Raw genomic sequence first — 15,532 nt, 5'->3', positions numbered from 1 at the left:
TTTTAGATGTGTACATCTGTCTTTAGATGTTCTGTGTAATAGCTTAAAGGTTACTTCTCAGAGAGCCCTTTATTGTGTAATTAGGTCTGACCTGTTATCATAGTAACCGGATTATGCATCACATTCTATAATTTTATTTATTTGTGTATTCTGCTAAACCTCTCTGATCCTCTCAAATACTCAGCCGAATTCTATCACATACAATGGGCTTCGATACTGATTGCTTGGGGAAGTAAAGAGAAAAAATTGTGTTCTTTCTTTGGGTCAATGCAGTGGAAAAGATAGCATAGAAGGCATGATGTGAGCAGGATACAGATTTCACCAGGACGAGAAATTGGGACAAGAGGTGACTATAGGATCATGGAATCATTCCACACTCCATGCTGCCTTATATGAAGGACAAGCACTAAAGAACTGTGCGCTCTTAAGATGCTGTTTCTTTTGCTGACATTTAATTCACTCTCAGCCCAAGTGTTGTATACTTACATTTCTTTAAATTTCAGCTCCCAGATACTTGACAGCCTCTCTAAAAAATTTTCCCTTGCTCCCTTTTGGTCTTAATTGATTAAAACATAACCTTCATATTTAGTTTATCCTAAATTAATCACATTTAGGTTAGCTTAAATCAAACTTATGGAAACTTCCTTATCAATAAAGTGATTGGTATATTAATAAAATAAAGTGTACAACACGGATTCAAGAACTTTGAAGAATTTTATCTGCAAGTGCTAGGTATCATTAAAATTAGATTCATGTCTTTGCCAATTATTAGCTTTGAGACTTTGGGCAAATTGCTTAACCTCTTTGTACCTCAAGTTGCTTATTTGTAAAATGACACTAACAGTGCCTGGTATAGATGTGCTATGAGGTTTAAAGGAGATAAAGAACATAAAGCATGTAGCAGAGAGTTTGGCACTGGTATCTACTCAAGAAAATTTAGTTCACGTTACTCTGCCTGGACTAAATATAGTTGCTGGGGTTTCTTTGTTTTTTTAAAAAATATATCAGTAGGAAGTAAAATGGAGTTGGCAGAGAAAAAAAAAAAACACGAAATTCAAAGTTATCAGGCCAAGTACCTAATTAAGAGTAAACCATGGGCAGAGAATAAAATTACATATAGAACATAAATTCTAATTATATGGATTCAAATTATTCATGGATAATTATGTTTAAAATCAATGTCAAATTCTCCTCTCAAGTGTACGATGTGTGTATTATTGTATTCTGAAATATAAATTTGGCATTTCTGAGAAATTTTTTAAAGTGAAAGGCAGGGGGGCCCACTAAGGACACAGTTACTGCCGACAATTCAAACAGTCACTGCCCATGCCGGCCCTCAGCTGTGGCAGTAATGACAGAACCATGCATTTGAAATTACTCTTCTTCACCATTGCTATTTCTGGGCTTGTAAACAGGCTTCTTTCCCCATAATGCTTCAATATCTGCAAAGCATTTTTAAATTTCTATTTTAAATTTTAACTTAAAAGATTTTTATAAGTATAGGTCACAATCAAGTTGTACAATTTGATTTATATTTTATTGTCTACTTGACACAAATATTTAGGCTTTACTATTAACTGCTGAATGTGTTGCCATCACCAATGCTAAGATTTTCCTTATAGTCATCTTTAAACTTATAATTTCAGACAATAATATGGTTATATTCATTCTTAGTGAATTAATGACATTGGGGAGTCAGTACTGATATCACAGCCAGATACCAATATGTATTATTTTGATAAATCATGTTCAAGATCTTAGAAAACAAAAATGTCATGACTTTCATCATCCAGATGAAATAGATATAAAGTTTTAAAATGACTAAAATGCTCCTTTACTAAAGGTGAAAACACTCAGAAATTTCCAGAAGCAAAATTAATAGCTATTTACCCACATGCTTATAATAATCCAGATCAATGTATCTCTATATTTAATTTGTAACTTTCTCTTCAGAGCTTTTTGTTTTTCAATTTTTATTTTGCTTGAAATCCTTTTGACACCCAAGAGGTTTCATATATAAAAAATGAACTGAGACTCTTTAAAAGATACACACTGAGATTTCCAACTGGATTTTCTAAGATGAAAGACTCTGCTTAATTCTCTTTTAAGAGCAATTTACCCATTCATTCCTGTTCTCTAATTGCATATATTTGAAAAATCAGTCCCCCAAAACACCCTGTGTCAGCTACCTCTCCATCTATAACAATAATTGTTATAAGTGAAATAACTTTTTCCAAATGGGTCGTTGTTCATTCTTTCCTTTAGTTAGTGTTATTTAATATTTTTAAAGCCTGGAACTTCTGACCTTTTCCTGGCCACATTTCATTTTCAACGATTTGGGATTGAGGCTTCACAGAAAACTGAATAAAGAGACTCTTCTATTATTTCCTGATCAAAGTATCATCTCAAAGTTTACCATTGGATTTCAAACACGAGTGTAAGAAAAGCAAATAGATCTGATACTATCATTATTATCTAAGAGGAAGTAGAAAACAGCCCTTACAACAGATACAAACCAGACAACTGAAAATTAAGTACTGTATTTTCTCTATACTGCCTACTACTTGCTCTCTTATACTTTTTATCTTGCCGTATGAGTTTTTCTCTCCCGAGTTCTTTTCTCCTCATTAATTGCCTTTCATCACATGGATTAGATCTCCCAGCTGCTTCCCCCTTCCTCCCTGGTGTCTTTCTGAACGACCAAGTTCTGTAATGAACTTGGATAATTTATAAACAACGACAGAAAAAAAGACATACTATGTAAATCTTGTATATCCCATCTAGCTCCACATTTTATCTACATGATTTATTCCCATATAGGATGCACATTATTTTTACCCGATTCCACTGCTTTAGGATAGAGTCATCAGACTGTTTTAACAAAGAGCATTTCAATTTAAGATGCACCTGCACGATGTGTGCAAATGTTCCCACGTTCCACAGTCGATCAGTGTGCTGATTCATTTCGGTGCTAAAATTTTAATTCACATGAAATATTTCTAAGTAAGCAGTGCCAAAACGTTCATTCTGATCTGGTGTTTCTGCCCAATTTAACAGAAAAAGAGAGGATGTGGAATAGTAAATCCTACTGAACCATCAGTGCTGGAGAGGACAGTAGGACCTCAGGTTCATTTGTGCTGTCATGTTGATGGATTAGCTTATATTATACATGGGTTACGCGCCAAACGATGCCTTTTGATTCTGATTCTAAGGAAAACAGCAGGGATCTTGAGCGCCAAAAGTCCTGAAGGAGTTGTTATTTCTGGCCCTTTGGTAGAAATAAAGGGAGACTCATGGCTAAAGAACATCAAAGTGTCAAAATCAGCTTCACATGTAGTTCCCTTCTCTGATGAGACATAATATGAAGGGTTAGGGTGGGTCATGATTCAACAGAGTTAGACAAAGTTTCTCTGTGTCCCGTTAGCTGAAAGACTTCCTTCTCGGTGTCTCAGGTACTGGGATGTCCGTGCAGTGAGGTCTGAGGTCAGCCTCATCTTCTCAGGCACCTCCCTGTAGCATGCGAAAAGCAGGTAAGCATTCCCGAACACCCCAGGAAGTACACAGAAGGGGCTGAGCAGACAGAGAGGGCCTGGCATCGAGGCTGAAGAGCACATTGGAACAGGGACCCGACGGCGGAAGGCTGTGGATGGATGCTGACACCAGCAGAAGAGGCAGCAGGACGGGGGTCAGTGCTCAAGGCCAGAGGGGCAGGTCTTGCAGGGGCCAGCGAGGGCATGGCGAGACAGGACAGTCTCCCCTCCTTGGTAACAGGGCAATGGAAAAACCAAGTCAGCAACGCAGATCTCACCCGGAAGAGGAGAATTAGAGACGTGAGGAGGGCGCTTCCTGAACTGACAGGCAGATACCCCAGACTAATATGAGGTATACCTTGGGTGCACGAGGAAGGTGTCTCACTACCAAGCAGCCCTGGAGTCTCAGGAGCTAAGTTTAATTACAGAGGAATAAAGCTACATTTTTGTACATCTGGGTGTGTGACAATGTAAAATGTCAAATTCTACTTCACAATGGCACGTACAGAAGGCAGATTTCCCATTTCATAGTAAGTGACAGAAATTACTCCCTTTTATTAATCTAATACCAGTCTGTAAGTTTATAACAAGAAATGGCTTTTTGTCCTTCGATTTTTTTTTTTTTAGAAAATATAGGATTTACAGCATAAGCACTCTTCTGTTTGTGCTTCCATTCCATTGTCATTTAGCTAGATTTAAATGAAGAGAAAAGAAAGCGAGGTATCAAATATATATATATACATATTTAGTATTATATAGTATATATTTAGTATACATATATATATATATATATATACACACTAAGTCTGCATGTTTTTAATACACTCTTCCATGGTGATATTGATATGAATGTCAGATTTACTGAGACATAACATTTAGTCACCCACATGCATAAGTAGGGTCCTTGTCCACTAATGAGCGTTCTTTCTTGTTACTGGTTTTGTAAAGCCTTGAACTGTGAATGGACCGTCAATCAGCTCACAGCTGCACTGAGGCCGTCAGATGGCCGTATCCATGGTGACATGCCAAAAATGGCGACACAAATTAATCCATTTGTGTGAAATTCTCAGTGAGAGTCCACTTTCATCTTTCAAAGGCTACTGTTAGGAAGTGGAGTGGTAATGTGAAATACGGAACAAAAGCAAAACAGTGATGGACTAGCCACAGGGTCTTCTCCCCGCAAACGGTGGGGCTTCTTTTCCTTTTTATCTCCCAGAGATGACAGAGAACAGTTGGGGATTTGATATTGCCACCGTAACGTTCTTTTAATAAAAGTTATATTAATCTAATGCTCGCATGTAAGCTCTTTTTTTTACATTCTCTCAGCAATGCCATCTAATCAGACCTGAAAATAAGTACAATGATTTACACAGTGGTACAAAATTAAAAAGTAACCTTTTATCTTGCTGTTTTATTACTAATAGTATTCGTGTAACATACAGCATGAGAGATGTCTCCAACATCAGATTTGTAATTGTTAGCTTACTCTCTTCTATGAATAGATGAGGCTAAGTCTTTGTTTTTTAGAAAAGTAAAAAAACAAACAAAAAACCCCCCAAAAACCACTGAGCGTCTTCTTTGCCTTGTTAGAACCTTATATTAGTCCTGCATCTCGGTAAGTCTGCTCTTCAATTACGTCTTAGAAAACCATATTATTTTGCCTGGCTTTAGAATGAATTTATGTAAAGAGAAATTACAAATCTTTTGTCAAAATTGTTTGGTGGACTATTGAAGCGGGGTAACTTCTCACAAACTGAATGTATATGGCACATACTGCCTTTTAATTTGGAATTTAAGTTCATTGTTAAAAGATATTAAAATGAAAGCAAAAAGTAATGTATTTTATCTTTTCTTGTTACTCCTTAGCTTGGGGACCTGAGTTGTATTTTTACATACCGAAATGAAAGGAATTATTCTCTATCGTGTTGTTCTTAGTTTTTCATATCATTCAACTCTTTAAGAATTTAATAAAAGCTTTAGACCCCTTGAAAAGTACACAGCATGTATGCTATACAAACTTGCATGCATTTTTAGGTGATTCATAGAGCACAGATTAAGCAGATGTTGGTCAAATTAGTATTTAAAATTTCCTCTTGAACATTCAGTTCAGACCTCCAGTTTCAGTCGCAACATTAGGAGAGCCTGGAAGTTGTAGCTTCCACACTTACAACAAGAATGCATGGAACAAACTGAAAATCAATGACTTTTCTTGGACCTATTAGAGAACTGAGGTTGTGGCACTGATTACCATGCTGAAAACCAGAGAGATAAGTGAATCTAGAGTCAAGCTAACATCTACTTTCCTGAAGCAGAAACAGCTAGAGCCACAAAAATGAAAGAACACGAAGTGGTGTTTCTGAGGAACGGCTGGAGGCTAAGAGTACACTAGCTTGAGTCTGACAAACTCCAGTCTTAAGGGGTCTCCGAACTTTCCTAGGTGTATTTCAGAAATTTCATCTGGTTCTCATGGTGAAGAACCAAAAACATTCCCTTCCTGGTTTTGGCAGGGGGAGGGGTAAAGTAACCTATGTTAAATACCCCCAGAATGTTCTCCATAACAACTGTCTACTCTACAGGGAAAAGACTTTACCTGAACCATGTCACAGCCAGAAAGGACATTCCTCCTACTCTGTTCCCAAGTTGCCTTGTCTTATGGAAGGTGGGAAAAACATCTGCCAAGGTCACAGCGCAGAGATACCAGCAGACTAAAAGACTGAGTTATTTTCATAAGATTATAGAATGCTCCTCCCAGACAACTGACATGCTAATTGGGGTCCGGTATAATAAGTAACAGTGAATTACAGCTGAAAGGGTTAGAAGACACAGACTTTCTCCAAGGAGGACGACTTAAGGGAGCTCAAAGGTAAGAGAGGAAACAAAACAAGGACATTAGCTGTAGACTTGGGTACCTACAAGCACGGTGATCATCAGCTAAAGCCCAGTCCTAAGCCAGGTTAATGTAAATCCTCACACTAAAGGCCTATTTACCTCAGTTACTACTAACCAATATACAATGTCTGGTTTTCAACAAAAATTTATAAGACAGAATAAAAGGCAATAAAAAAAAAACATAGACTGAAGCAAAATAATAAATCATTGGATCCAGATGCAGATAGAACACTGGTATTCCAATTACCAGGCAAGAAATTTTATATAACTACAGTTGATAAGTTAGCGGCTGTAATGGAAAAGGCATGCAATATGCAAAAACAGCTTGGTAATGTAAGAAGATTAGAAACTAAGAAAGAATCAAAAGGAAATGTTAGAAATAAAAACACTGTAAGAGAATTGAAGAATATCTTTGATAGGCTCATCAGTAGATTGAACACAACCTGATACAATGGAAAGAAGAATGAGTAAATTCACTACTATAGCTTGAGCCGTCAATAACCCTCTTTCTGTAATTGATAGATCAAGCAGGCGAAATCATCAGTAAGAATAGAATTGTCCTAAATAGCTGTGAGGCTAGTATTTCCCAAATATCAAAGTAAGATAAAGACATTATAAGAAAGTAAAACTAAAGACAAATATCTCTTATGCCCAAAAATGTAAACAAGATATTAGCAAATCAATCAACAAGGCATAAAAATAATAATACACCACAAAGAAGTGAGATTTATTCCAGGTATGCAAGGCTGGCTCAACATTCAACAACCAATCATGTGATTTACCACACCAACAGGCTAAAGAAGAAAATGCATATGATCATATTTGAAGCAGAAAAAGCATTTGAAAATAATCCAACACCCGTTCATTATAAATTTTTTCAGCAAACTAAGAAAATAGGGAAACTTGAACAACTTGATAAAGAACATCAACAAAAAAATCTACAGCTACTTAATGGTGAAAAACTGGATTCTTTCCCCTAATACTAGGAATAAGGCAACTATGTCCTTTCTCACTACTTCTATTCAACATCATATTGAAGATCCTGGCTACTGCAATAATACAAGTAAGGGAAATAAAATATATGCAGTTTTGAAAAGAAGGAATAAATTGTTTTTGTTTGCAGATGGCGTTACTGTCTACGTAGAAAATCCCAAAGAACTGACAAATAAAAAATCTCCTCAAACCAATAAATAAGTACAGTAAAGCCACAAGATATAAGGTTGATATAGAGAAGTCAGTTCCTTTCCTATATACCAGCAGTGAACAACTGGAACGTGAAATGAAAAAATAATACACTTTACAATAGTACCCCCCCAAAATGAAATACTTATATATAAATCTAGCAAAATATGTAGAACATTGACAAGGGGAAAACTACAAAACTCTGATGAAAGAAATCAAAGAACATCTAAACAAATAGAAAGGTATCCTAAGTTTATGGACTGGGAAAATCAAATTGTTAAGATGTTAATACTTATGAAATGGATGAAGCAATACAATGCTTCAATCACAACCTCAGCAAGTTATTTTGCAAGTGTTGTCAAACTTATTCTAATGTTTATACGGAAAGTGAGAAGATCTACACTGGCCAACACAATACTAAAGAAAACAGCAAAGTTGGAGGACTCACATTACCCAATTTTAAGACTTACTGTAAAATAGATAACTAATAAGAACCTACAGTATAGCACAGGGAGCTCTACTCAATACTCTGTAATGACCTATATGGGAATAGAATCGTAGAAAGAGTGGATACATGTATAACTGATTCACTTTGCTGTACAGCAGAAACTAACACAACATTGTTAATCAACTATACGCCAATAAAAATTAATTTAAAAAAAGACAGTGTAAAAGCAACAGCAATCAAGACAGTGTAGTGTTGGTAAAATAGACAGTTGATCAATGAAATACAGTCAACTGATCTTTGGCAAAGGAGAAAAGGCAATTCAACAAAGGACAGAACTTATAACAAAAAAATTGCTTGTTCAAAAAGAAAATGAACCTAGATAGAGATCACACATGTTTCACAAAAGTTAACTGAAAGTATATCATAGACCTAAATAAAAAATACAAGATAATAAAACTTATGCAAGAAGACAGAGGAGAAATTCTACATGACCTAGCATCTGGTGATGGTTTCTAGATACAACACCCGAAGCATGATCCTTAAAAGAAAAAATGAATATACTGGGCTTCCCTAAAATAGAAAAACATTCTTCTCTGTGAAAGAAGCCGTTAAGAGAATGAGAAGACAAGCCAGAGACTGGGGGAAAATATTTGCAATACATATATCTGATAACTTGTATACAAAATTTACAAAGAACTCTTAAAACTGGACAATAGAAAAACAAACAACCCAATCAAAAAATGGGCAAATGATCTGAAAAGACATCTTACCAAAGAAAATAGATGAAAGAAAATTAAGCACATGAAAAGATGCTAAAAATCAATTCACATTAGAGAATTGCAAATTAAAATAACAATGAGATGCTACTACACATCTGTTTAGTATGGCTAAAATCCAAAAAGACTGGCAATACCAATTGCCAATGAGATTGCAGAGCAGCAGCAAGCTATTCATTGCTGGTAGGAAGGCAAAGGAGTACACAGTCCGGAAGACAGTTTGGTAGTTTCATACAAAGGTAAACATAGTCTTACAAGGTCCAACAATCATGCTCCTGTTATCGGTCCAACTGATTTGAAAACCTACATCCTCATAGAAATCTGCATGCAAATGCTTACAGCAGCTTAATTCATAATTGGCAAAATCTAGAAACTGAGATTTTTTTTTTGAGATATTTCTTAAAAGGAGAAAGGATAAACAAATTGTGGTACACCCATACAATGGAATATTATTCAGCAATAAAAATAAATGAGCTATTAAGTCGTGAAAAAACTTGGATAACTTAAATGCATATTACTATCTGAAAGAAGCCAGTCTACCTTACCTACTGTATGATTCTAATTACATGACATTCTGTAAAAGAAAAAATTTTTTATTATGGAGAAAATAAAAAGATCAGTGGTTGCCAGAGGTTCATGGAGAAGTGAGTGAGCTTGAATAGGTGAAGCACAGGGTTTTGTTTTTAGGATGGTAACAGCTCTGTAATATTTTATTTTTTTGAATTTTTCAATATTATTTGATTTTTTTATACAGCAGGCTCTTATTAGTTATCCATTTTATACATATTAGTGTATAATGTCAATATATACTGTATATACTTTAATTGTGAGTACATGACACTACACATTTGGCAAAATTTAGAGAACTTTACCAGAGAATGAAACTTGATGTATGCAAATTTTACATAATCATTTTGGAAGCTGGAAAATCTCAGGAGGAAATGCAGAATGTGACAAAATAATCTATACTCCGTATGACTATAAGCATGAAACAGCCTTACTGAAGGGGTGGGGAAAAGGTGCTGACCTAAGTTACTTTGGAAATGAATAGAGTCTGTAAGACTACAGGCAGAAAAGCAACTCACACAAGCACTTTAGCTGGTAAAGTTGGTTCCCTTGGTGGGTGGGGTTAACAATTCAGACACTGCTATGCATGTATACTGGAAATGAACAGTTAAGTGAATGGATGGAGAATTATGTATGCTATCTTCATCTTCAGCCAAAAGATCGTCATTCTCACCTAGATTCCCCTATTGTTTTCTAACAAATCAATTCCTGAGCCATTTAAGATATTTATAAACTCTAGGCATGCTTAATTTTAGAATCTATAGTCCTCATCATATCAGCTATGTGAAAATACTCCCACATCTCACATTAAAAATGATATTTTGCTTTGGGAATAGTTTTTAAATTTGTTTATAAAATTATTTGGTGGTAAGACTGTATTTAATATATAACCAGTTAATATTTTTGAGAAAATTTATGGTTGCTTAATAGAAATTATCATATACTTAGGACTTATAAATGGGAAGAATCCAAGCCTCAAATTGTTTCTTTTCCAAATTTTTTTAATCTAATAACATTTAGATTTTAAAATAAACAATTTGAGTATATTATTTTTATAGACATTCAATTAAACATTTGTTAATTTTGTTGTTGTAGCATTCTTTCTCAATAGCCTTATGAGATTAGTACTATTTTTCAAATGAGAAAGCCAAAACACACAACTCTCTTAAGACAGCACAGCTAAGAAGTAGCAGAGCCAGAACGTGAAACCAGGGAACCTGGTCCCAGATCTTTACTGTAAGTCATTACCCTCTTCTGAATACTCTAGGAACATTATTCTCTTGGCTTTTAGATAATTTTTGTGCTTCAGGTCCCTTGTGAACATGTTTGTTAACTAGGTGACTCTGCCCAAGTATATTAAACTAGAGACCAGAGAACTCTGCCAATATACAGAGCATACCAGCTAGGTATTTCATATATGTAACTTTTAGATAGATGAGATAAAAAGAAGTGTTACTTAATGACACCATTTTTAAGAATTTTAAGAATTACTATGCTTTTAATGTATAGTTTTTAAATTCTTAATCAGCATAATCTGTGTACCAGACATTTTCTTTCAAAGTCAATACCTTGCAAGTATGATCTCCTGATTACTGCTTTATTCCCCTCACTGTCAAGGGTACAAAGCATAGTATTTCAGACAATATGATGCTTGAGTGTAAATCATTCGTCAGTGCTGTTGCCACATTTGGTGAAATGTGTGTTTTTCTTCTTTATTAACAAATGCTTCAGGTTTTCAGTTACTTTATGCTGTGACTCTGATCACGGTAGAGAAATTTACCCTGAGATGATTGCCAGCAACCATACCCTGGTTCATGCAACATACAGGCTATTTTTATTACTTCTGGCTCACACATCAGTAATCTTTGACTTTTGAGGTTACATATGGCATTCTTCTTGCCTGTTATATTTATAACTTATGGAATCCACTTTCAGGAAACAATGTTCGTTAACAAGGTAGCTGTCATGTTCTACTAAGGCTAACTTACAATGAATTCCCAAGAGCTGCAAAATGTGACTACAATGTCTTCATGCAGGTAGGCAATTGGTGGGAATTAAATGCAGCTGTTATCTATTTACTTTTCCTTATTTTTATATTATTGTCAAATTTAAAGTGGCAGTTGTGAAGGTTTACTAAACGTACTAAGTTCTAAATGTTTTAAACAATTTAAGTGTAAAGGTAGATTATATGCCTGTGACAGACAGGAAGGAAAAATATGCTTATTCCTGTGAGACCAAATACAAAATTGTAGTTCCTACTAGCTTTTTTCCGTTCTTCTATCCCTTATTTTTCTGTCTGTTAAACAGATAAATTTTCTGTAAAACGTGTCTTGAGAAAATTTAAACAACCCAGCTATCAGAGAGAAGTCAGCAGAGAATCAGGCGCTGATATCGGATGGAGAGATAACTCATGAAGGGTTACTTGAGCTTAGGGAGTGACTAAAACAGCACTTTAATTTTCATGAAGGCTGGTTAGGAGAAATGGCCTCATGGCAGGAATATGCACAGAAATCAATCCTTTAGGTTGAATCCAAAAGTGATTTGGTAAAAACTATAGTTATGGGAATATGTATTGCTGTATGTTTTGCTGGGGGAGTTTTCTTAAAACTCACTGAATATGGTGGGTAAGAAGTCATCTAAACTACAGGCCAATATCACTGATGAACATAGATGCAAAAATTCTCTACAAAATACTAGCAAACAGAATCCAACAGCACATTAAAAGGATCATACACCATGATCAAGTGGGGTTTATCCCAGGAATGCAAGGATTCTTCAATATATGCAAATCAATCAATGTGATACACCATATTAACAAATTGAAGGAGAAAAACCATATGATCATCTCAATACATGCAGAGAAAGCTTTCGACAAAATTCAGCACCCATTTATGATAAAAACCCTGCAGAAAGTAGGCATAGAGGGAACTTTCCTCAACATAATAAAGGCCATATATGACAAACCCACAGCCAACATCGTCCTCAATGGTGAAAAACTGAAAGCATTTCCACTAAGATCAGGAAAAAGAGAAGGTTGCCCACTCTCACCACTCTTATTCAACATAGTTTTGGAAGTTTTAGCCACAGCAATCAGAGAAGAAAAGGAAATAAAAGGAATCCAAATCAGAAAAGAAGAAGTAAAGCTGTCACTGTTTGCAGATGACATGATACTATACATACAGAATCCTAAAGATGCTACCAGAAAACTACTAGAGCTAATCAATGAATTTGTTAAAGTAGCAGGATACAAAATTAATGCAAAGAAATCTCTGGCATTCCTATACATTAATGATGAAAAATCTGAAAGTGAAATTAAGAAAACACTCCCATTTACCACTGCAACAAAAAGAATAAAATATCTAGGAATAAACCTACCTAAGGAGACAAAAGACCTGTATGCAGAAAATTATAAGACACTGATGAAAGAAATTAAAGATGATACAAATAGATGGAGAGATATATCATGTTCTTGGATTGGAAGAATCAACATTGTGAAAATGACTCTACTACCCAAAGCAATCTACAATTTCAGTGCAATCCCTATCAAACTACCACCGGCATTTTTCACAGAACTAGAACAAAAAATTTCACAATTTGTATGGAAACACAAAAGACCCTGAATAGCCAAAGCAATCTTGAGAAAGAAAAATGGAGTTGGAGGAATCAGGCTCCCTGACTTCAGACTATACTACAAAGCTACAGTAATCAAGACAGTATGGTACTGGCACAAAAACAGAAAGATAGATCAATGGAACAGGATAGAAAGCCCAGAGATAAACCCACGCACACATGGTCACCTTATCTTTGATAAAGGAGGCAAGAATATACAGTGGAGAAAGGACAGCCTCTTCAATAAGTGGTGCTGGGAAAACTGGACAGGTACATGTAAAAGTATGAGATTAGATCACTCCCTAACACCATACACAAAAATAAGCTCAAAATGGATTAAAGACCTAAATGTAAGGCCAGAAACTATCAAACTCTTAGAGGAAAACATAGGCAGAACACTCTATGACATAAATCACAGCAAGATCCTTTTTGACCCACCTCCTAGAGAAATGGAAATAAAAACAAAAATAAATAAATGGGACCTAATGAAACATAAGAGCTTTTGCACAGCAAAGGAAACCATAAACAAGACGAAAAGACAACCCTCAGAATGGGAGAAAATATTTGCAAATGAAGCAACTGACAAAGGATTAATCTTCAAAATTTATAAGCAGCTCATGCAGCTCAATAACAAAAAAACAAACAACCCAATCCAAAAATGGGCAGAAGACCTAAATAGACATTTCTCCAAAGAAGATATACAGACTGCCAACAAACACATGAAAGAATGCTCAACATCATTAATCATTAGAGAAATGCAAATCAAAACTACAATGAGATATCATCTCACACCGGTCAGAATGGCCATCATCAAGAAATCTACAAACAATGAATGCTGGAGAGGGTGTGGAGAAAAGGGAACACTCTTGCACTGCTGGTGGGAATGTGAATTGGTACAGCCACTATGGAGAACAGTATGGACGTTCCTTAAAAAACTACAATAGAACTACCATATGACCCAGCAATCCCACTACTGGGCATATACCCTGAGAAAACCATAATTCAAAAAGAGTCATGTACCAAAATGTTCATTGCAGCTCTATTTACAATAGCCTGGAGATGGAAACAACCTAAGTGTCCATCATCGGATGAATGGATAAAGAAGATGTGGCACATATATACAATGGAATATTACTCAGCCATAAAAAGAAATGAAATTGAGCTATTTGTAATGAGGTGGATGGACCTAGAGTCTGTCATACAGAGTGAAGGAAGTCAGAAAGAGAAAGACAAATACCGTATGCTAACACATATATATGGAATTTAAGGAAAGAAAATGTCATGAAGAACCTAGGGGTAAGACAGGAATAAAGACACAGACCTACTAGAGAATGGACTTGAGGATATGGGGAGGCGGAAGGGTAAGCTGTGACAAAGCGAGAGAGAGGCATGGACATACATACACTACCAAACGTAAGGTAGATAGCTAGTGGGAAGCAGCCGCATAGCACAGGGAGATCAGCTCAGTGCTTTGTGACCGCCTGGAGGGGTGGGATAGGGAGGGTGGGAGGGAGGGAGACACAAGAGGGAAGAGATATGGGAACATATGTATATGTATAGCTGATTCACTTTGTTATAAAGCAGAAACTAACACACCATTGTAAAGCAATTATACTCCAATAAAGATGTTAAAAAAAAAGAAGCCATCTAATTCTCACTCAATAATACATCCAACTTACATTTATAAATTTATAAACTCAAGAATTTTGAGAAATGAGAACAAATAATCCTTACTGTATTGAAAATGCATTATAATGAAGTAGATTTCACTTATCTGGAAACCCCCCAAATAGGAATTTTTATATGTTTGCTTCACTATGATGTTATATTTTACATTTCTTGCGTTTATATGAGAAAAAAACACATGCATGTTATAGTGGAATCAAGACAGCAACTTTCATGATATATCACAGGAAGGAAAGTATAGATTAAATTTAGTGGCCTGTATCTTCTAATTATAGCGTATTGTATAATGATAATTAATACACTGTGTTTTATTTGATATTTTTGAGCATCTCCTATTTTCTAGACAAGCCCTTTCTACACTAGGAAGGAAGCAATGGGTAGATGGATAAGATTTGTCCTCCCACTGTATAGTGACAAATAGATGTATGTACCCAATGATTTTTGCTACCAGAGATAGAATTCCTGGTCATGTGAGCAAAGGTGGGTGAAAAATTCTGTTATCAGAGGAAATCAGGAAAAGCATCACAGAGGACTTATATTTGAATTTATGGGTAAGAGCTTTGAAAGATGACATGGGAATAGAAAGGATTTTTTTGTTTTTAAAGGAATGGCCTGCGGGGAAAAAATAACTCTGGATCTTAAAAGGCTCAGTGTGCTTGGGAACTATGTTAGGAGTTTTCCTGTGACAGGAAAGTGGAGAAAATCTGGAGCAGAAAATAATCCCAGAAGGGTAGTTTTGTGTCATGCTGGGACCTGAAGTAGGAATATGGAAGGATCTTTGGGTTTGGCTGTTTTCACAGTTTTATACAGTCCTTTTTAAGCTTTAAAAACTGGCTCTCCAGTAA

General features: G+C 35.6%; 1 long non-coding RNA gene across 2 annotated transcripts in view; it reads right to left on the bottom strand.

Annotated features, from left to right (window-relative positions):
* The window catches only part of LOC141277496 (uncharacterized), a 141,669-nt gene that overhangs the window by 67,247 nt on the left and 58,890 nt on the right, over nucleotides 1-15,532 (bottom strand). The window lies entirely within an intron of this gene.

Source organism: Tursiops truncatus, chromosome 21, assembly GCF_011762595.2.
Source record: "Tursiops truncatus isolate mTurTru1 chromosome 21, mTurTru1.mat.Y, whole genome shotgun sequence".
Taxonomy (NCBI): domain Eukaryota; kingdom Metazoa; phylum Chordata; class Mammalia; order Artiodactyla; family Delphinidae; genus Tursiops; species Tursiops truncatus.
The sequence above is the reverse complement of the archived record's forward strand: the minus strand, read 5'-3'. Positions and strand labels throughout refer to the sequence as shown.